The 23442-nt window shown below is 40.1% G+C and overlaps 1 protein-coding gene across 1 annotated transcript in view; it reads left to right on the forward strand.

Moving 5' to 3' along the window:
* The first annotated feature begins 287 nt into the window (after positions 1 to 287).
* Positions 288 to 23442, forward strand: part of LOC111155174 (SUMO1/sentrin specific peptidase 5) — a 60473-nt gene continuing 37318 nt past the window's right edge. The window contains exon 1 of the mRNA XM_022515264.1: positions 288 to 317. The gene's annotated coding sequence lies outside the window, so the exon portion shown is untranslated. The remainder of the gene's footprint in view (positions 318 to 23442) is intronic.

The following is a 23442-nucleotide window of genomic DNA, read 5'->3' on the forward strand; positions in this document are numbered from 1 at the left end:
AGGCCGCGAAGTGCGCCGCCGGAAGCGGAGGGACGACGGAGCCACGCCCTAGAGCCTGGCCGCAGCTCTGTCTTCCGCTGCCCCCACCACGGATGGGCGGGGCTAAGGCGGAAGGGCACAGAAGGAGGTGACGCTGTAAGCGAGCGCCGGCGTCGCGGCGGCGGCTGTGAAGGAAGCTCGGTGGCTGTGGCCGCTGCGAGCAGGCCGGGCACCTCACTGACCAGGGTTCCATAGAACTGGCGAAGGCGGGGCTGCAGGCTGAGCTGCCGCAGTATCTCGACCCCCGGTGCGGCAGGTGCCGGCAGCGAGGGACGTAGGTAAGCAGGAGCCCGGGTGTCAAATCGGAATGACTTACGGACCCGGCTGGCTGGCCATTCCCGCGCCTTTGCGCGCCAGCTCAGCACCCCGGCCTGGAGGCCTCAGGCGCTGCCCTCCCCCCACACCCGAACCGGAGGCAGCAAATTTCTCCCTGGGCGCTGCTGTCCTTTTCTGGGGGCGGGCAGGGAGCTCGTTCCGAGGCACCGTTGTCCTCCCCTTTTCCTCCCCAGTCTGAACTGTACGACGCAGAAGCAAAGAAAGCTAGCGCCCCCGGCCGCTCCTCCTGAGGCCAGGGAAAGGTTTGAAAGGAAGATCTGCTGTTAGAGGTCCTCCCGGACTGCGGTTTGGGAATCCAAAGGTTTATATTTGTTCGGACCGTTCTGCTTCCTTCCTGCCTTTAGTTCCTTCAGCCCGCACTCCTGGGACCTTGTAGTGAATGCGTATGGCACAGTTAAACGCAAGGGTGGTGGGAAGCTTGTTTTCTATAAAGCTTTCTATTTTTCTTTCTATGCTAGTTAGTATCAGCCCCCGTTGCACTGGGCTCCTGTGCTGGGGAAAGAGGGACGCGGAGAGGATGTGGGAAATGAGGGTTTTGTATGTAAGAGTTGGAACAGCTGAGTTAAAATCTTAGCCTGCCATTTGGTGGTGGTTTTAATCTTGTGCTAGATACTTCGACATTTTTAACTACATGTAAAGGGGCCCTTTTTTATGCCTATATAAATAGGGAGAATGAAATGGAGTGAAAAAAGCAGAACATCAGTCATTAAATGTTTTGGATTTAAGAATATCCTGGACACTTAATGGTAGGTTCCTAATTATGTCTTTTACGCAGAATAACTAAGTTTGGTATGGAGGAGGGTGTGTGGTTAGAACCGAACTGCAGGCTCTGCTTGGGGTTGTGCAGCATTAGGAAGAGGTCAGACTCTCCTAGCTACCCAGGTATCTTATGTTTATTGATAAAACATTGCTGGTTTATGAGGAATAATCTAAATCAGTTCTGCTTCTTTCTCCAGATAGTTGTGCTCAGTGGGCCCTTCCTAGGAAGAAAAGCTGGAGGGGATTCATTTACACTTTGGCCTGCTTTAGAAGGAATTCTTCACACATACTTCTGAGGATCCCTGCACTATGCTTCTAACAGTTGAAAATGTGCAGGGAATTGCAGAGAAATGACCCTTTGAGTGGCTGGATATTACAGTCATGAGTTAATTTGAGGAGCTGCCTTTCTCTGTATTGGAGAGTAAGACATATCCCACTCTGAAGTTTAATAGACCTTAAGTCAGAGGAGTGTTCAGGGAAGAGGGTGTGGCAATGCAGTCAAGTGATCTGAGTAAAGAGCGCCTGTTCTTACAGTTGCTTGGTCAGACAAATTAAGGATGCTTCCTTTCCTCTTCAGTGGAACATGATGCTGATGGCTGCCATGCATTACGTAGCCAAGTGCAGTCTCCAGTTCCTTTAGTACGGAATTGCACATGGACACAGAAGGGATCTTGAGGGTCATCTAATCCAGTGGTTCCAAAACCTGGCTGGGCATTGGAATCATTTGGGGAATTAATACAAAAGTCTAGGTGCCTGGGTGCTATCTCAGTAGATCGGAAGTGTGATCTCTGTATTTGTGGTTTTTAAATAGCTTCTCAGGTGATACTCATGTTTTGAAAACCCAGATGTAGAGCAGGTTTCACATATTAGTTTATGGACAGGCTCCCAGAAAAGTGTGATGCCCTTAACAAATAACTTAAGTAAAGAGTAGTACTCTTTCAGGTTTTTTACCACTTTGAGCCCAGAAGATAGGTCCTGTAAGTCAGTAGCTCAGTATAATTCTTTTTGTATTTTCCTGTGCATTAAAACTTCTTAAAGCCCTCTGATGAAAGTATTAGATTTTACAGTAAAATATCTTACTAAATGTTGCTTAGGTTGTTTTTTGGCATAAGTATATAAAGGTTATATCACTTTGTACATCAGTTTTTTAGTAGGCTTTTATGCCAAGCTTTCATAAACCATGGAAAAATTTCAATTTAAGAAAATTTTCCTTTTGCTTTGGCTTATAAACCCAGTGCACTACGTACACAGGTTGCCTTTTTTTTTTTTTTTTTTTCTTTCTTTAAACCCCTTCCTCCATCCTAGTATGCATGGCCACTTTGTAACACTAATCAGCTTCTAGTGGAGTGCAGTTTGAGAACTTCGCTCTGAAGGTCTCTAATTGCCTATAAACACCTAATTTAATTAGAGGCTTTCAGTATTTAATCTTGAATTTTTAGTCCTTTTTCTTTTCTTGGTTTAATTGTAATGTGCCACTGATTTAAAGCATTTGGTAGATGCCTGGAAAGGATCAACTGATTAGGTGATAACAGTGCTTCACATACACTTTTCTTAGAGTGGAAAAGCCTCATGATAGGTAGATAGATAGATGTATTTTTTTTTTCATCACATTCATATGAGAGATGTATATGTACTTCTTAGAGTGGAAAAGCTCTATATCTATCTCATGAGGCTTTTCCACTCTAAGAAAGGTACATATGAAGCACTGTTACCACCTCATCAGTTGATTTTATATATATATATATATATATAGCTTTAGTATTCCTATTCTGTGTTATTAGTAGAGATGGAAATGGACCCTACTTTACAAATCCTTCAGAGGTGGATGCTGAATTATTTTCTAAAAGTGATCTTGTTCATAATATGTTACCTTTCTACTACCAGATGACAAAGGGCGTTCTAAACTTGCTCATTAATAAAAGCATGTTAACAGGGTGCCTTGCTGTCTTAGTCTGTAGAGCATGTGACTCTTGATCTTGGGGTCATGAGTTTGAGCCCCACATTGGGTATAGAGATTACTTAAATAAATAAATAATTAAAATAAAAAAACCATGTTAACAAATGCATTGTACATGAATTTGAGTCTAGAGAAACCTATGATACATGTCTGGGATGAAAAGCCAAGTCATGGAGTCTCTAAATTTTTTATTTTTGTGTCTGAAATACCCTAATTCTGAGGTTTTAAAAATTGCTGTTTCAGATTCTGACAGAGCAGACTTTTCAAGTAGAGGTGCTTAAAAAGGATAAATACGGACCCAGAGTCCCAATTTTAGTCTAAACTGATATTACAGATTTAGCATAGAAACAGAGGCAGGGTGAGGGTAGTAACATGAAGACCTAGTAAAAGTCATTTGCTGGTCCTTGAGGCAGTCTTCTATGTCTATGAGAACTTGAGACCAAAACTGGATACTTAATCTACTTTTTATACAGTGGCTGAATGTGATAAAAGTATTGCCAGTAGGGACTATAAATGTGTAAGTCTCTGGTTCTCAATCTTGGTCTTTTTATGGTTCATTCATGTTCTCCGATGCCAGTGGGCATTATTTTTTTTGTTTGTTTTTGTTTTTAATCTTGTTTCCTATAGCCCCAGCCCAAGGTGGCATTGGCCTCAAGTGACTGGCAGAAGGTATAGCCAGCCTCGGGTGTGATTGGTAGGCAGTTATCCTGAGTTTATTTGTAAGAGGAGCAAAAATAAGAGCTTAGGCTAAACACACACATGAAAAGTGTTAAGATGCCCGCTGGGGGCCACCTGGGTGGCTCAGTCAGTCAAGCGTGCCTGACTCTTGGTTTTGGCTTGGGTCCAGATCTCAGGGTCCTCTGATTGAGCCGTACATCAGGCTCCACCCTCAGGTGGAGTGTGCTTGATGTTCTCTCTTGCTCTCTCTCTTCTCTTTCTGCTCGTGCTGTTTCTCTAGAATAAATAAATCTTTAGTGGCAAAAAAAATCTTGTTTCCTACTACAAGCCATTCATTCTCTCATATTTCTGGGATGGGTAACCCCATCCCTATTTATTTGTTGTACAACAGCTATGACTGTCTTTTTACCTCTGCTAAAAAGAACTTTTTCATAGCAGTGCTTGAGTTAACCTGTATGGTGGCTGCACTGCAAACATTTCCCCAAATATTGGATCCCTTAAGGATTGTTCAGACTTAGGGCTGTCTGGGAGTCAGTGAGTATGTATCTCATAAAAGTTGAAAGCTTTTTTTTTTTTTTTTTTTTTTAAAGATTTTATTTATTTGAGAGTGACAGAGAGTGAGCAATAAAGAGAAAGCACAAGCCAGGGGGGAGAAGCAGAAGGAGAAGTAGACTCCCTGCTGAGCCCGAAGCGGGGCTTGAGCTCAGGACCCTGAGATCATGACCTGAGCCGAAGGCAGATGCTTAACCGACTAAGCCACCAAGGCACCCTGAAAGCTCATTTTTGTTTTCGTTGTATGTGTGTTTTATGTCTGAACATATGTTGGTATTTGGTGAACATGAATACAATAGCAGTGTCAAGAATACTGGGGCAGAAATGTAGAGGAACATCCTGTGGAGGTTGCTTTTAATTTTAATTACATATAGTTGGGAGTGCATGCTTGGGATTTGTGGATTTTAGGGTATACTGATGGATTCTTTTATTTATTTATTTATTTATTTATTTTTTAAAGATTTTATTTATTTATTTGACAGAGAGAAATCACAAGTAGGCAGAGAGGCAGGCAGAGAGAGAGGAGGAAGCAGGCTCCCTGTTGAGCAGAAAGCCCGATGTGGGGCTGAACCCAGGACCTGGGATCATGACCTGAGCCGAAGGCAGCGGCTTAACCCACTGAGCCACCCAGGCGCCCCTGATGGATTCTTTTATTGGAGAACCTTCCGTAGCAACATCTTTGGCTTTCCTCTTGAGTGAGTTAGATTCCTCAAAAAAGAATTTTCAGATCTTCTGCTTGGAGCTTGTAAGCTGGCATCCAGCAGTCTGGGTTAGAGGTCTTAACCCTTAGTGTATAAACTCTGCTTATGTTCATTTAACTCGACTCTTTTCAGTATGATACCTTCATTCTTAGCTGGACCAGCTGTTTTCAGTCCAGGAATCCATTGTTGTACCCTCTAGAGCTGCAGTGTCCAATTTGGTAGCCAGTAGCCAAATGTAGCAACTTAAATTTAATAATTAAAATTAAAGAATAAGTTCCTCATTTGCATCATAGACACATTTCAAGTGGTCAGTAACTGTGTGTGCCCAGAGGCTACCATATAGGACAAGGTAGATATAAACTGTTTCTATTACTGTGGAAGTTTTATTGGATTACACTGTTTTAGTATAGAAAATAATGCTCCATGCTTCTGCAAGGGTGGGATAGGGGTAGTTGGCCGTATTTTGTGGAGAGTAGGAGGGTATCTAAGTGATTTGACCAATCTTGTTTTTAGCACCATGTTCATATCTCTTTTATAGAACCTGTTGCTGCCAATTTCTGACCTCTTTTGAGGCACTGTTGTATAAATTGGATTGCTTTCCTCATTACAAGCTTGAGATGAACTCTCTTCACTCTTTTTTCTTTTTTTAATTTTCTTCAGTCTTTACGTCAATCTGCATTTTAACCTCCAAAAGGGTTTGTTGTTGTTCTCTCTTCCATTTTGTGTATGTATGCTTAAAAAAAAAAGAAGCCCAAACTCTTTGACTTGTATATTTTATTGTATATAAATTATATCTTAAAAAATGAAAAAAAAAGCTTTATTTTCATCTTAATGGGACTTAGGAGGGAGTAAGAGTAAAATGTGTTGAATCTGCCATCTTTTCCCATAAGTAAAGTATGCTGTCAGCATTTAAATATGTACAACTGTCTCCATCAAAAAACCTCTGCTTGGTCTCTCTCTGATTTACTTGGGCTTCTTTTTTTTTCTTTTTTTTAAAGGTTTTTTTTTTTTTTAAGATTTTTATTTATTTATTTGACAGAGATCACAAGTAGCAGAGAGCCAAGCAGAGAGAGAGAGGGGAAGCAGGCTCCCCGCTGAGTAGAGAGCCCGATGTGGGGCTTGATCCCAGGACCCTGAGATCATGACCTGAGCCGAAGGCAGAGGCTTAACCCACTGAGCCACCCTTACTTGGGCTTCTTAAGCAGTTTTATATATGGTCGTCTTTACTCCATCTTGGTTTTGTCCTCTTCATTCTACTAAAATTTTTCTTACAAATGTCAGGAGAATCAAATGAAGACTCTTTAATTTAATTTTACTTTTTTCATTTTCAGAAGTTTTTATTGGGATTGTAATGGCAGTATATTTGGGAGATTAATTTTTCTTTTTTTCAATTTGGTAAAAATTTAATTAATTTTTTAATAAGCCACTGTATCGTACATCATTTATATATATATATATATATATATTTGTTTATATTAACATATAATGTATTATTTGTTTCAGGGGTACAGGTCTGTGATTAATCAGTCTTACACAATTCACAGCACTCAACGTAGCACATACCCTCCCCAATGTACATCGCCCAGCTACTCCATCCCTCCCCTTCCCCTCCCCTCTAGCAGCTGTCAGTTTGTTTCCTGAGATTAAGAGTCTCTTATGGTTTGTTGCCCTCTCTGGTTTCGTCTTGTTTCATTTTTCCCCTCCCTTCCCCTATGATCCTCTGTCTTGTTTCTCATATTCCTCGTGAGATCATATGATAATTGTCTTTCTTTGATTGACTTATTTTGCTTAGCATAATAACCTCTGGTTCCATCCACGTCATTGCAGATGGCAAGATTTCGGGGTTTTTGAGGGCTGCGTAATATTCCGTTGTGTGTATGTATATTTACCACATCTTCTTTATCCATCCATCTGGTGATGGACGTCTAGGCTCTTTCCATAGTTTGGCTATTGTGGACATTGCTGCTATAAACATTGTTCCCCTTTCCAATTACTACATTTGTATCTTTAGGGTAAATACCCAGTAGTGCGATTGCTCGGTCGTAGGGTAGCTCTATTTTCAACTTTTTGAGGAACCTCCATGTTGTTTTCCAGAGTAGTTGCACCAGCTTGCATTCCAACCAACAGTGTAGGAGGGTTCCCCTTTCTCGGTATCCTTGTCAACACCTGTCATTTCCTGACCTGTTAGTTTTAGCCATTCTGACTGGTGTGAGGTGGTATCTCACTGTGGTTTTGATTTGTATTTTCCTGACACCAAGTGATGTTGAATACTTTTTCATCTGTCTGTTGGCCATTCGGATGACTTCTTTGCAGAAACTTCTTCATGTCTTCCGCCTGTTTCTTGATTGGATTATTTATTCTGTGGGTGTTGCATTTGATAAGTTCTTCGTGGATTTTGTATACTAGCCCTTTATCTCATATGTCATTTGCAAATACCTTCTCCCATTCTGTCAGTTGTCTTTGGTTTTGTTGACTGTTTCCTTTGCTGTGCAAAAGCTTTTGATCTTGATGAAGTCCCAATAGCTCATTTTTGCCCTTGCTTCCCTTGCCTTTAGTGATGTTTCTAGGAAGAAGTTGCTGTGGCTGAGGTCGTAGAGCTTGCTTCCTGTGTTCTCCTCAAGTATTTGGATGGATTCCTGCCTAACATTGAGGTCTTTCACCCATTTTGAGTCTGTTTTTGTGTGTGGTGTAAGGAAATGGTCCAGTTTCATTCTTATGCATGTGGCTGTCCAATTTTCCCAACGCCATTTGTTGAAGAGACTGTCTTTTTTCCATTGGACATTCTTTCCTGTTTTGTTGAAGTTTAGTTGACCATAGAGTTGAGGGTCCATTTCTGGGCTGTCTCTTCTGTTCCATTGATCTGTGTGTCTGTTTTTGTGCCAGTACCATACTGTCTTGATTACAGCTTTATAGTAGACCTTAAAGTTTGGAATTGTGATGCTGCCAGCTTTGGTTTTCTTTTTCAACACTCCTCTGGCTATTCGGGGTCTTCTCTGGCTATTCGGGGTCTTCTCTGGTTCCATATAAATTTTAGGATTATTTGTTCCATTTCTTTGAAAAAAGTTGAGGATATTTTGATAGGAATTATATTAAATGTGTAGATTGCTCTAGGTAGCATAGACATTTTCACAATATTTGTTCTTCCAATCCATGAGCACGGAACATTTTTCCATTTCTTTGTGTCTTCCTCAGTTTCATTCATGAGTATTCTATAGTTCTCTGTGTACCGATTCTTTGCCTCTTTGGTTAGGTTTATTCCTGTTATCTTATGGTTTGGGGTGCAGTTGTAAATGGGATCAATTCCTTAATTTCTTTCTTCTGTCTTGTTGTTGGTGTATAGAAATGCAGCTGATTTCTGTGCATTGATTTTATATCCTGATACTTTACTGAATTCCTGTATGAGTTCTAGCAGATTTGGAGTGGAGTCTTTTGGGTTTTCCACATAAAGTATCATATCATCTGCAAAGAGTGAGAGTTTGACTTCTTTGGCAATTCGGATGCCTTTTATTTCTTTTTGTTGTCTGATTGCTGAGGCTAGGACTTCTAGTATAGAATAGTAGTGGTTCTAATAGTAGTTCTAGAATAGTAGTGGTGATATTGGACATCCCTGCCATGTTCCTGACCTTAGGGGAAAAGCCCTCAGTTTTTCCACTTTGGGAATGATATTTGCTGTGGGTTTTTCATAGATGTCTTTTATGATATTGAGGTATGTACCTTCTATCCCTACACTGTGAAGTGTTTTGATTGAGAAAGGATGCTGTGCTTTGTCAAATGCTTTTTCTACATCTATTGAGAGTCATATGGTTCTTGTTCTTTCTTTTATTAATGTATCATATCACATTGATTTGCAGATGTTGCATCAACCTTGCAGCCCAGGAATAAATCCCTCTTGGTAATGGTGAATAATCCTTTTAATGTACTGTTGAATCCTATTGGCTAAGTTTAGATTCTATTTATTAGATTAAGGTTTTATTTATTTATTTGAGAGAGAGCAAGCATGAGAGGGGGAGGGTCAGAGGGAGAAGGGGCTCCTTGCTGAGCAGGGAGCCCGATGTGGGACTCGATCCTGGGACTTGAGGATCATGACCTGAGCTGAAGGCGGTCACTTAACCACCTGAGCCACTGAGGCGTCCTTGGTGAAAATGTTTGCATCCATGTTCATCAGGGATATTGGGATATTGGTCTGTAGTCCTTCTTTTTGATGGGGTCTTTGTCTGGATTTGGGATCAAGGTAATGCTGGTCTTATAAAATGAGCTTGGAAGTTTTCCTTCCATTTTTATTTTTTGAAACAGTTTCAGGAGAATAGATATTAATTCTTCTTTAAATGTTTGGTAGAATTCCCCTGGGAAGCCATCTGGCCCTGGGCTCTTGTTTGTTGGGAGATTTTTTTTTTTTTTTTTAAAGATTTTATTTATTTATTTGACAGACAGAGATCACAAGTAGGCAGAGAGGCAGGCAGAGAGAGAGGAAGGGAAGCAGGCTCCCTGCCAAGCAGAGAGCCCGACACGGGGCTCGATCCCAGGACCCTGGGATCATGACCCGAGCTGAAGGCAGAGGCTTTAACCCACTGAGCCACCCAGGTGCCCCTTGTTGGGAGATTTTTTTTTTTTTTTTTTTTTAAAGATTTTATTTATTTATTTGACAGAGAGATCACAAGCAGGCAGAGAGAGAGGAGGAAGCAGGCTCCCCTAGAGAGCAGAGAGCCCGATGCGGGGCTCGATCCCAGGACTCTGAGATCACGACCTGAGCCGAAGGCAGCGGCTTAACCCACTGAGCCACCCAGGTGCCCCTTGTTGGGAGATTTTTGATTACTCCTTCAATTTCCTTACTGGTAAGGGTCTGTTCAGGTTTTCTATTTCTTTGTGGTTCGGTTTTGGTAGTTTATACATCTTTAGGAATGCATCCATTTCTTCCAGATTGTCTAATTTGCTGTCGTGCAGTTGCTCATAATATGTTCTTATAATTGTTTGTATTTCTTCGGTGTTGCTTGTGATCTCTTCTTTTTCATTCTTTGGGTCCTTTCCCTTTTATTTTTGATAAGTCTGGCCAGGGGTTTATCAGTCTTATTAATTCTTTCAAAGAACCAGCTCCTAGTTTCATTGATCTGTTCTACTGTTATTTTGGTTTCTATTTCATTGATTTCTGCTCTGATTTTTATTATTTCTCTTCTCCTGCTGGGTTTAGGCTTTCTTTGCTGTTCTTTCTGCGGCTCCTTTAGGTGTAGTGTTAGGTTGTGTAGTTGAGACCTTTCTTGTTTCTTGAGAAAGGCTTGTCTTGCTATATACTTTCCTCTTAGGACCACCTTTGCTGCATCCCAAAGATTTTGACCAGTTGTGATTTCATTTTCATTTGTTTCCATGAATTTTTTTAAATTCTTCTTTAATTTCCTGGTTGACTTCAGTCATTCTTTAGTAGGATGCTCTTTAGCCTCCATGTATTTGAGTTCTTTCCAGCTCTCCTTTTGTGGATGACTTCTTGTTTCAAAGCATTATGGTCTGAAAATATGCAGGGAATGATCCCTATCTTTTGGTATCTATTGAGACCTGATTTGTGATCCAGAATGTGATCTATTCTGGAGAATGTTCCATGTGCATTAGAGAAGAATGTGTATTCTGTTACTTTGGGATGGAATATTCTGACTATATCTGTGATGTCCATCTAGTCCATTGTGTTATTTAAAGCCTTTATTTCCTTGTTGATCTTTTGCTTAGGTGATCTCTCCATTTCAGGGAGGGGGTGTTAAAGTCCCTTACTATTATTATATTATTATCAGTTTTGTATTATTGTATTATTATATTATTATCAGTGTTTCTTTGATTGTTAATAATTGGTTTAATAATTGGCTGCCCCCATGTTAGGGGCATAGATGTTTAAAATTGTTAGATCTTCTTTTTGGACAGACCCTTTAAGTATGATACAGTGTCCTTCCTCATCTCTTATTTTAATCTTTGGCTTAAAATCTAATTTGTCTGATAATAAGGATTGCCATCCCAGCTTTCTTTTGATGTCCATTAGCATGGGAAATGCTCACTTTAAATCTGAAGGTGTCTTTGGATCTAAAATGAGCCTCTTGCAGACAGTATATCAGTGGGTCTTGTTTTTTGTTTGTTTGTTTGTTTTGTTTTTACCCATTCTTATACTCTTTGTCTTTTAATTGGGGCATTTAGCCCATTTACATTCAGGGTAATTATTGAAAGATATGAATTTAGTGCCATTTTATTGCTTGTAATGTGACTGTTTCTGTATATTGTCTCTGTTCCTTTCTGGTCTTTGTTACTTTTAGACTCTTTTTTTGCTTGGAGAACCCCTTTCAGTATTTCTGTAGGGCTGGTTCGATGTTTGCAAATTCTTTTAGTTTTTGTTTGTCCTGGAAGCTTTCTCTCTCTCCCTCTTATTTTCAGTGACAGCCTAGCTCGATATAATATTCTTGGCTGCATATTTTCTCATTTAGTGCTCTGAATATATCATGCCAGTCAGTCCTTTCTGGCCTGCCAGGTCTCTGTGGATAGGTCTTCTGCCAGTCTAAAATTTCTACCATTGTAGGTTACAGACCTCTTGTCTGGAGATGCTTTCAGGGTTTTCTCTTTGTCTTTGAGACTTGTAAGTTTTTTTTTTTTTAATTTTTTAAATTTTTTTTTAAAAATTTATTTATTTGACAGAGAGAGAGAGATCACAAGTAGGCAGAGAGAGAGGAAGGGAAGCAGGCTCCCTGCCTAGCAGAGAGCCTGATGTGGGGCTCGACCCCAGGACCCTGGGATCATGACCTGAGCCGAAGGCAGAGGCTTTAACCCACTGAGCCACCCAGGTACCCCGAGACTTGTAAGTTTTAATATTAGTTGTTGGGATGTTGACCTATTTTTATTGATTTTGAGGGGGGTTCTCTGTGCCTCCTGGATTTTGATGCCTGTTTCCTTCTCCAAATTAAGGAAGCTCTCCACTGTAATTTGCTCCAATATACCTTCTGCCCCCTCTCTTTCTTCTTCTTCTGGGATCCCAATTCCAATATTGTTTCATCTTATGGTATCACTTATCTCTCGAATTCTCCCCTCATGATCCAATATTGTTTATCTCTTTTTCTCAGCTTCTTTATTCTCCATCATTTGGTCTTCTATATCACTAATTTTCTCTTCTGCCTCATTTATCCTACCAGTAAGAACCTCCATTTTTTTTTTTTACGATTATATTTATTTATTTGATAGAGAATACAAGCAGGAGACGCAGCAGGGAGAAGGAGAAGCAGGTTCCCCACTGAGCAGGAAGCCTGATGAGGGGCTTGATCCCAGGACCCTAGGGTCATGACCTGAGTGAAGGCAGATGCTTAAGTCACTGAGCCTCCCAGGTGCCCTGAGCCTTCATTTTTGATTGTACCTCATTAGTAGCTTTTTTATTTCAACTTGGTTGGACTTTAGTTCTTTTATTACCCCAGAAAGGGATTCTCTGCTGTCTTCTGTGCTTTTTTTTTAAGCTCAGCTAGTATCTTTATAATCGTCATTCTGAACTCTAGTTCCAGCATCTCACTAATGTTTGTATTGATTAGGTCCCTAAGAGTCAGTACTGCCGCTTGTTCTTTTTTTTTTTTTTTTTGAGGTGAGTTTTTCTGCCTTGTCATTTTGTCCAGAGAAGAAGAGATGAATGAGAGAACAAAATGCTAAAAGGGTAACAACGACCCCAGAAATATATACTCTAAACAAATCAGAGGCGACCCAAAGCTGGGGGGAAAAGAAAGGAAAAAAAAAAATGATCAGGCTGGTGAATAGAACAGAGCCATATACTTGATTTGGGGTGTATTTTGGTCTGTTAGAAGAAACTTCCTCCCAAAATTTTAAAGAAAGAAAAAAATATATATGTATGTTAAATACAATGAAGTGATAGAATATGACTGAAAAATGAAAATGAAAAGATTTTTTAAAAAGTAGTGATAAGATGTTGGTTAAAATAGGAAAGAGGAAAAATTAAAATAGAAAGAAAAATAAAGAAAATTTAAAAAATTTAACTTTGAAAGACTAAAGAATCATGGAGAAAAAGCCATGAATTCTATGTGCTGTATTCCCCTAGCACTGGAGTTTTGCAGTTCTCATTCATCAGTATACTTGGTCTTGGCTGGATGTTCTTGCTGATCTTCTGGGGGAAGGGCATGTTGCAGTGATCCTCAGGTGTCTTTGCCCAAGGTGGAATTGCACTGCTCTTGCCAGGGGCCGGGCTACGTAATCTGCTTGGGTTTTCTCTCAGTAGCTTTTGTTCCCTGAAAGCTTTCTGTACAGCTTTGGAGAACGAGCATGCAAATGGCGGCCTCTTCACCTCCAGGCCTCGGAGGGCCTCCACCTTCAGTGAGCCCTCAGAGAAAAGGAGTCAATCACTCCTGTTTCCCTGGTCTCCGGTCATTGTCTGTGCTCACTTGGCCTGTGACCAAGCATTTCTGTCTCTGGCACACTGCCCTGTTTGGAGTCTGCAATCCCAGCAGATTCCTGCAGCATGCTCCCGTGCTCCTTCTTCCAGTGGAGGAAGGGGGGGTAGTCTCCCTGAATCTGCCACTTGTGAAGTCCCTGCTGGTAGAGTAGTGGCCCGACTTCGCCTTGGATCATGGTTTATGACAACTGCGAGCTGAGCGCCCATTCCTTGGCTCTGTCTTTGCAGCTGGCTTCCCTGCTCCGTTACCTGGGAGCTCTGCCACACTCAGGCGCTCACGGTCTTTCTGTGATCCTGAGGCTTCTGAGACCACACTGTCCCAGGGAGGATTCCACCCCCCACCCCAGCTTAATCACTGGAGTGACGTCCCTCTGTGGAGCAGATTTCTAAAAGTTCTGATTTTGTGCTCTGCTGCTCCATTCCTTGCCTGTAGCCGGCAGATGGAGCACCCCCCCCCCACGCCCAGCAGTCTATCTTCCTGTATATTGCTTCCGATTCACTTCTCCGCACGTCCTACCTTCCAGAAGGTAGTTGCTTTTCTGTTCATGGAATTGCTGTTATACTTTTCTTTGATCTCCTGTTGAGTTAGTGTAGGTGTTCAGAATGGTTTGATAACTAGCTGAATTCCTGGGACCAGATGAAATTTAGGTCTCCTACTCCTCTGCCATCTTGCTTCTCCCATCATTAATTTTTGATGTAGTGTTCAGTGATTCTTCAATTGCATGTACACAACATGTGCCCTCCTTTAACCCAATTGCATGTACACAACATGTGCCCTCCTTTAACCCATTACCCTGTTACCCCATCGCCCCACTCCCTCCACTCTGAAACCCTCAGTTTGTTTCCCAGGGTCCATAATCTCTCATGGTTCGTCTCCCTCTCTGATTTCTCCCCCTTCAGATTTCCCTCCCTTCCCCTATGATATCCTCTGTGCTATTACTTATGTTCTACATATGAGTGAAACCCTATGATAATTATCTTTCTTTGCTTGACTTATTTCACTTAGCATAATCCCTTCCAGTTCCACTCATGTTGATGCATCTTTTCTGATGGCTGAATGATATTCCATTGTATATATGTACCACATTTTCTTTATCCTTTCACCTGTTAAAGGGCATCTCGGCTCCTTCCACAGTTTGGCTGTTGTGGACATTGCTGCTATGAATATTGGGATGCATGTGCCACTTCTTTTCATTACATGTTTCTTTGGGGTAAATACCTAGTAGTGCAGTTGATAGGTCTTAGGGTAACTCTATTTTTAACATCTTGAGGAGTCTCCATGCTGTTTTCCAGAATGGCTGTAACAGCTTGCTTTCCCACCAACACAAATGGAGACTTTTAAATCCTTCTCTTTTTTTTTCCTTTCCTTTCCTTCCTTCCTTCCTTTCTCTCTCCCTCTCTCTCTCTTTCTTTTTTTTTGTCGTGATCTTCCTGCCGATCATGGGGCTCAAACTCATGACCCTGAGATCAAGAGTCCCATGCTGTACTGAGTCAGCCAGGCAACCAGTCCTTGTCTTGATTGACTTTTCACTAGCCTTTGACCATTTCCCTCCTTCTAGAAACTTTAATTATCTACCTCTTCCCCTGTTCATTTCTTCTCACTTCCCTTTGCTAAGTAGTCTTTTCTTTTACCTCACTGGTACATCCTAGAGCTCCTAGAAGATTGCCATAGGGTGCGTCTGTTTCTACCTCTTACAGATTCTCCCTAGGTGAGCTTATTAGTTTCCATAGCTTTAGTTACTATAAGCTGATGGCTTAAAGTGGAATTCCTGTGATATCTTCTTCTTAGACTTCCTAACCTGTATATCCAATAGTGTATGTCCACTTGGATTTCCTTAGGTCATCTCAGATCTAACATGTCTAAAACTAAAGGCATAGCCAGTATAATCTTCTTCTAATCTTTGTCCATTTGTTCCATATAAATTATGCAAATATACAATAAAATATACAAACCATTTATTTTATGGAGTAAACATCTTATTAATAACATTTTTCAGTGATTATATTACTTTTAAGTATTGGGAAGAATAAATTCCAAATCTTTTATGTTGGTAGTACACAGTGAGAGTATATTTGAATTTCATAGTAAGAAGTGTATTTTAGGGATGCCTGAGGTGGCTCACTTGGTTAATGGTGTGCTTTTGGCTCAGGTCTTGGGGTTGAATTCCACGTCAGGCTCCCTGCTTGGTGGGAGCCTGTTTCTCCCTCTCCTTCCTGCTCATGCTTGCTCTTGCTATCTCTGTCTCTCCTGTCAAATAAATAAATAAATAAATAAAGTCTTTAAAAAAAGTTTATTTTAAATGTCTTTTTCCATTGATAAAGAAGTAAAGTAAAATAAAGTACCCTAAACCAGAGGTTGCCAACTTTCTCTGTTCACAGCCCCCTTCATGACTTTTTCATAGTGCCCTTAGGCCAGTAGTTTATTAAGTAATTAGTAATGGCTTTAGGTAGTTAGATCTAAACAACTTAATAAGTATGCCCTAGTAACCTATTAGTTGTTTTAAAAAAATACACATAAATTGAAAGACAATACAGTTTTTTTATTTCATTCTTAATAAACCACAGTTACATAATGCACTTGTTGGGCACTACAGATCTTCTCAAACCTTGGAACCATTAGACACTGCCACCCACATTTCCTGTTCCAAATTGATTTTTGTGCAGTATTTTTTTTTTTTTTTATCATCACAGCAACCTACAAAAACCCAGGTTTGCAAAGATATGATGTCATCAAAAGGAATATACCAGGATATAATTTGAAATTGAATTATATTAAACTGGTAGTTTGTGGAGTGCTTGACAGGTGTGACAGATAAAGAATATCATTTTTTCCCCTCTGATTTCGAATACTTTACATCTCTGTGAAGTTACTGCAGAACCCCAGGGTACCTTGGCACATATTTTAGGAATTGTGGGCCTAAAGTGTTAATAGTTTGGTGTAAATTCCTTTTTTTTTTTTTTTTTAAAGATTTGTTTATTTGCTGGGGGTAGGGGCAAAGGAGAGAGAATCTCAACCAGACTCACAGGGCTCAAATCTCATGATCCTGAGATCATGACTTAAGCAGAAACCAAGAGTCAGATGCTTACCTGACTGAGCCATCCTGTGGCTGAGCCTGTTGTGTAAATTCTTTCAGACATTTTTCAACCTATAAACTCTTAAAATATACACACATTTTTTTTCTTTTTAACAAAAATGGGTTCATACGTATTGTTTAGCAACTTTTTTTTTTCATTCAATGGTGTATTATTATGGTAGAGAAATTGGGTTGAATGTACATGTTTAATTCCACACCAGCCTGAAAACGCCTTTAAAACTATAGAGAAGTGGGGGTCCCTGGCTGGCTCAGTCAGTAGAACTCATGACTTGATCTTGGAGTGGTGAGTTCAAGCGTCATGTTGGACATAGAACTTAATTTAAAAAACTGTAGAATTGTTGTTAGGTTTGTTTTTGTTTTTTCCGCAAATGATAAAGAATGGGAGCAGTGAAAATAACAACATTCTGGAAGCTGGAAAGCAGAAAAGATTAGTGGTAACTGGTTAGCAGACTTGAGAAAGCTGAATCCTAAACCAACAAGTGGAGAGAGCCAACAAGTAATCATGTTTGTGTTTTAGAACCTTTTAAAAGTTTCAGAATTAGTGGTGTCATGTACTGTGGAAGTGAAGGTGAAAGTGAGACCAAAAATATGTGATTGAAAGTTTTTTTTTTTAATTTTAATTGTTCAAAAATTTCATTATTTCAAAGAGAGAGAGTGCACGAGCAGGAGGGGGAGAAGGAGAGACAGTCCAGCCGACTTCAAATTATATCCTGGTATATTCCTTTTGATGACATCATATCTTTGCAAAGCTGGGTTTTTGTTGGTTGCTGTGATGATAAAAAAAAAAAATACTGGGGCGCCTGGGTGGCTCAGGGGGTTAAAGCCTCTGCCTTCGGCTCGGGTCATGATCCCCGGATCGAGGGGTATTGAGCCCCGAGTCGGGCTCTCTGCTCAGCAGGTAACCTGCCTCCCTTTCTCTCTCTGCCTGCCTCTCTGCCTCCCTGTAATCTCTGTCTGTCAAATAAATAAATAAAATCTTTAAAAAAAAATACTGCACATACACTATTGGATATACAGGTCAGGAAGTCAAAAAGAAGATATCACAGGAATTCTACTTTAAGCCCTCAGCTTATAGTAACTAAAGCCGACTTTGTGCTGAGGTTCTGACCTGAGCCGAAACCAAGAGTCAGAAGCTTAACTGACTGCGCCACAAAGGCACCCCTGAAAGTCATCTTTAAGAAAAATACTTCCAGGGTGCCTGGGTGGCTCAGTTGGTTGAGCGACTGTCTTTGGCTGAGGTCATGATCCTGGAGTGCCGGGATCTAGTCCTACATTGGGCTCCCTGCTCAGTGAGGAGTTTGCTTCTCTCTCTGACCCATCCCCCTCTCGTGCTTTTCTCTCTCTCTCACTCTCTCTCTCTCAAATAAATATATAAAATCTTTAAAGAGAAAAGGTATTTCCAGAAACAAAAAGAAAAAAAATACTTCCAGAACTATCATTTTCTTCTCTCTATGCTTAAAAACAGGATAACGAAAGGTTTAGTTTGTGTTGTGGAGAGGGTAAAACAATCTCTGTACTGGAAGAACCATGCCTAGTTGAGGATGGGGTACAGTGCTTTTATAAAAGGGCTGAGTAGAAAAATACATTCTTAAGGAGAACACTCTAGCCCTCTTTCCTTAGTTCCTAGAATCCTGCCCCTTCTACCATTTCCTATTCCCAGTGGCAGCCTCTTTCAAGTCTTTGATCTGTTCTTTTGGTATAAACAGCATTGCCCTAAATTATTTTTATTAAATTTATTAATTTATTAAATTTATTAAATTTTATTAAAATAAAATTTATTTTATTTTTTTAAAGATTTTTTTTTTTTAATTTAAAGATGTATTCACTTTAGGGAGAGCACATGCAGGTGGGGAGGAGCAGAGGGAGAGGGAGAGAAACTCCAGGCTCCTCACTGAGCTCAGAGCCAACATGGACTCAACCCAGTGACCCTGAGGTCTCGACTTGAGCTGAAACCAAGAGTAAGACACTTAATTGACTGCACCACCCAGGGGCCCCTAAAGATTTTAAGTAATTTCTGCATCCAGCGTGGGGCTTGACCAGCCTGAGATTAAGAGTTATATGCTCATCCAGTTGAGCCAGGCAGGCACCTCTAAATTACCCCTTTTTTAATGTTACTTTTGATTTCCTAGTTTTAGTCTTTATTTACTATCGAAGATAAAGATTTAGCTCTCTTTCACATGTGCTCCTCACTTCTATATACGCGTACACATGTTATCTGCCTTCCACCTATCTTCATTGTATAGTGATACTGTAATTTTGGCTAGAAGCAGTTTTTCTCAGTAGGGGCAGTATTGTCATTTTGGGTGAGACCGTTCTTCATTATCCTATTACATGATATTTAGCATTAGACCGTGCACTAAATAGCAGTACCAACCTGAATTCATTTTAACAACCAAGAATTTCCCACATACTCCAAATGTTGGGATGAGGTATGATATGGTGTATCTTGTTGAGGACCATTGGATTAGATCAGTGTTTACCTTTTTATGATTATGTAAATGGTAGTTACAGCTAAGCTGTGTATTACTCTATGATTTACAATGATTTTTTTCCTTTCTTTTTTTTCTTTTAAAGATTTTATTTATTTATTTGAGAGAGAGAGAATGAGCAGGGAGAGCAGCAGAGGGGGAGAGAGAAGCAGACTCCCAGCTGAGCAGGGAGCCCCATGCAGGGCTTGATCCCAGGATGTTGGGTCTGTTTCTGCTTTTTGTTCGTTTGTTTTGCTTTATAGATTCTATATATAAATGAAATCATGTGGTATTTGTCTTTCTTTGTCTGACTTATTTCATGTGGCGTAATATGCCCTAGGTCCAACCACATCATCACAAATGGCAAAACTTCATTTTTTTTTTTTTTTAAAGATTTTATTTATTTATTGACAGACAAAGATCACAAGCAGTCAGAGAGGCAGGCAGAGAGAGAGGAAGGGAAGCAGGCTCCCCGCTGAGCAGAAAGCCCGATGTGGGGCTTGATCCCAGGACCCTGGAATCACGACCCGAGCCGAAGGCAGAGGCTTTAACCCGCTGAGCCACCCAGGTGCCCCAAAACTTCATTTTTTTATGACTGAGTAATATTCTTGAGTGTATGTGTACACATATGTACAGACTGCTTCTTTGTCTGTCTACAAATGAGACAGTTGAGCTGCTTCATATCTTGGTTATTGTAAATAATGCTACAGTAAACATAGGGGTGCTTGTATCTTTCCAAATAGTGTTTGTATTGTCTTTGGGTAAATAGCCAGTAGTGGAATTACTGGATCATATGGTAGTTCTATTTTTAATTTTGGGGGGAATTTTTTATACGTTTTCTATGTAGAAAAGTGTTGCTATGGCTAATGTCAAAGAAATTACTGCCTATGTTTTCTTCTAGTTTTGCAGTTTCGGATCTCACGTTTAGGCCTTTCATCCATTTTGAATTAATTTTTGTGTACGGTATAAGAAAGTAGTCCAGTGTTATTCTTTTGCATGTGGCTTTCCAGGTTTCCCAGCACCATTTTTTGAATAGACTTTTTTCTCCCCCCCATTGTATGTTCTCATTTCCTTTGTCATAGGTTAATTGGTCATGTAAGCATGGGTTTATTTCTGGGCTCTTGATTCTGTTCCATTGATCTGTTTTTGTGTTTGTGTCATACTATTTTAATCACTACAGGCTTTTAGTATATCTTGAAATCTGGGCTTGTGGTTCTTTGGTTCTTCTGCATCAGAATTACTCTATTTACGGTATTTTGTAGTTCCAGGCAAATTTTACTGTTATTTTTTAAAGTTCTCTGAAAAATGCTATTGGTATTTTAATAGGGATTGCATTGAATCTATAGATTGCTTTGGATAGTGTGGACATCTGATAATATGGATTCTTTCAATCCATGAGCATGGCCTGTCTTTCTGTTTGTGTCATCTTCAATTTCTTTCATCAGTGTTTTACAGTTTTCACAGTAAGGTCTTTCACCTCCTTGGTTAATAAGTTTGTTTCTAGGTATTCTTTTTAATGCACTTGTAATCGTTTTAATTTCTCTTTTTGATACTTTGTTATTGGTGAGCAGAGATGCAGCTGATTTTTGTGTGTTAAATTTGTATCCTGCAAAGTTACTGAATTCATTTATTCTAAAAGCTTTTGGTGGAGTCTTAGATTTTTCTTTGTATAGTATCATGTCATCTGCAAATAATGACAGTTAATTTCTTCCTTAAAAATATAGATGTCATTGGGGCACCTCGGTGGCTCAGTTGGTTGAATGTTCAACTCTTGGTTTCAGCTCAAGTTGTGATCTTATGAGCCGTGACATCAAATCTTGAGTGGGCTCCACACTCAGTGGGGAGTCTGTTTGGAGTCTGTGACATCAAATCTTGAGTTGGGCTCCACACTCAGTGGGGAGTCCCTCCCTCTGCCTCTCCCCCCATTCACATATGTGTCTGCACTCATGCCCACATGCTCTTTGTATTTCTCTAGTAAATAAATCTTTAAAAAAAAAAAAAATGGTTGGTAGAATTCACCTGTGAATCCATCTGGTCCTGGACTTTTTGTTGTTAGTTTTTGATAACCAATTCAACTTTGTTACTAGTAATTGGTCTGTTCAGATTTTCTATTTCTTTCTGATTGAGGAGTCTGGCTAAAGGCTTATCAATTTTGTTTGTCTTTATAAAGAACCAACTCTTGGTTTCATTAATCTTTATTTTTTTTTAAACTTTTCCCACTTTTTTTTTCCTTAAGATTTTTTTTAATGTAAAAATTCCTTAAGAATTTTTTTAATGTAATCTCTTACCCCCCTCCCCATGGTGGGGCTCAAACTTACAATCCCCAGCTCAGAAGTCATATACTCTGCCAGCCGAGTCAGCCAGGCACCCTTCATTGATCTTCTGTTTTGTTCTTGTCTCTATTTCATTTATTTCTCTTCTGTTCTTTATTATTTCCTTTCTTCTACTCATGTTGGGTTTTGTTCTTTTTCTAGTTCCTATAGGTATAAGGTTAGATTGTTTGAGATAGTTTTTGTTTCTTGAGGTAGACCTGTATAACTATAAATTTCTCTTTTAGAACTCCTTTTGCTGTGTCCCAAAGATTTTTGTCATGTCCCAAGGATTTTGGACCAGTGTGTTTTTGTTTTCATTTGTTTCCAGGTATGTTTTGGTGTCTTCTTTGATTGATTGATTGATTTTAATGATTTTTTAAAAAAATATTTTATTTATTTGATAGAGGGAGCGAGTGTGCACAAGCAGGGGGAGCTACAGAGGGAAAGGAAGAACAGGCTCCCCACTGAGCAGGGAGCCTCACAGGCAGCTCAGTGCCAGGACCCTGGGATCATGACCTGAGCTGAAGGCAGACGCTTAACCAACTGAGCCACTCAGGTGCCCATCTTCTTTGATTTCTTTGTTTGCCCATTGGGTATTAGTAGCACATTGTTTAACCTCCACATGTTTGTGTTTTTACTTTTTTTTCCTTCTTTATAGTTATTTATTTTATTTTATATTCTATTTATTTGACAGAGATTGAGACAGCGAGAGCAGGAATACAGGCAGGGGGAGTGGGAGAGGGAGAAGCAGGCTTCCCACAGAGCAAGGAGCTGGATTCAGGGCTTAATCCCAGTACCCTGGGACCACGACTTGAGCCAAAGGCAGACCCTCAATGACTGGGCCATTCAGGTGCCCCTGTAGTTATTTATTTTAAAAGTAACTTATGGGGTGCCTAGGTGGCTCAGTGGGTTAAAGCCTCTGCTTTCGACTCAGGTCATGATCTCAGGGTCCTGGGATCGAGCCCCGCATCAGGCCCTCTGCTCAGCAGGGAGCCTACTTCCTCCCCTCTCTCTCTGCCTGCCTCTCTGCCTGCTTGTGGTCTCTCTCTCAGTCAATTAAATAAATAAAATCTTTAAAAAAAAAAAAAAAAAAGTAACTTCTACACCCAGCATGGGGCTTGAACTCAACCCCAAGATCAAGAGCCACATTCTCTTCCGACTGAGCAAGCCACGTAGCCCTTTTCCTTTTGTGTGTGTGTGTGTGTGTGTGTGTGTGTATGTGTATGATTGATTTCTAGTTTTATTCTGTCTATTCTGATTAGAAAAGATGCATAGTAGGATTTCAGTCTAAAATTTATTGAGACTTGTTTTGTCGCTTGACATGTAATCTGTTTTAGAGAATGTCCCATGTGTACTTGAAAAAATGTGTATTCTGTTGTTTTTTGGGTGAAATGTTCAGTGTATATCAGTTATGTCCATGTTGTTTAATGTGTCATTCAAAGACATTGTTTCCTTATTGTTTTTCTACCTGGATGATCTACCCATTGTTAAAGTCTCCTACTGTTATTATATTATTGTCTGTTTCTTCCTTTATGTCATATTTGCTTTATGTATTTAGGTGCTCCAGTATTGAATGCATAGACATTTACAATTGTTATATCCTCTTCTTGGGATTGATACTTATCATTATGTAATGCCCTTTTTGCCTCTTTTTTCCCCTTCTTTGTCTCTTGTTATGGTTTTTGTTTTAAACATTTTTTTTAAAAGATTTTATTTATTTATTTGACAGACAGAGATCACAAGTAGGCAGAGAGGCAGGCAGAGAGAGAGGAGGAAGCAGGCTCCCTGCTGAGCAGAGAGCCCGATGCGGGGCTCGACCCCAGGACCCTGGAATCATGACCTGAGCCGAAGGCAGAGGCTTTAACCCACTGAGCCACCCAAGCGCCCCCGGTTTTTGTTTTAATGTCTGTTTTGTCTGATAAAAGTGATGCTACTCTGGCTCCCCCCCCCCACTACTTCCATTTGCATTGAATATCTTTTTCCATCCCTTCACTTTCAGTTTGTGTATGTCTTTTTTTAATTTTTATTTTATCTTTTTTAAGATTTTTATTTGAGAGAGAGCATGAGCAAGGATAGGGCAGAGGGAGAGGGGAGAGAGACTCTCAAGCAGATTGAGACTGAGCACAGAGCCTGGCATG

This window comes from Enhydra lutris, unplaced genomic scaffold (assembly GCF_002288905.1).
Source record: "Enhydra lutris kenyoni isolate GAN:26980312 unplaced genomic scaffold, ASM228890v2 scaffoldscaffold39, whole genome shotgun sequence".
NCBI lineage: Eukaryota > Metazoa > Chordata > Mammalia > Carnivora > Mustelidae > Enhydra > Enhydra lutris.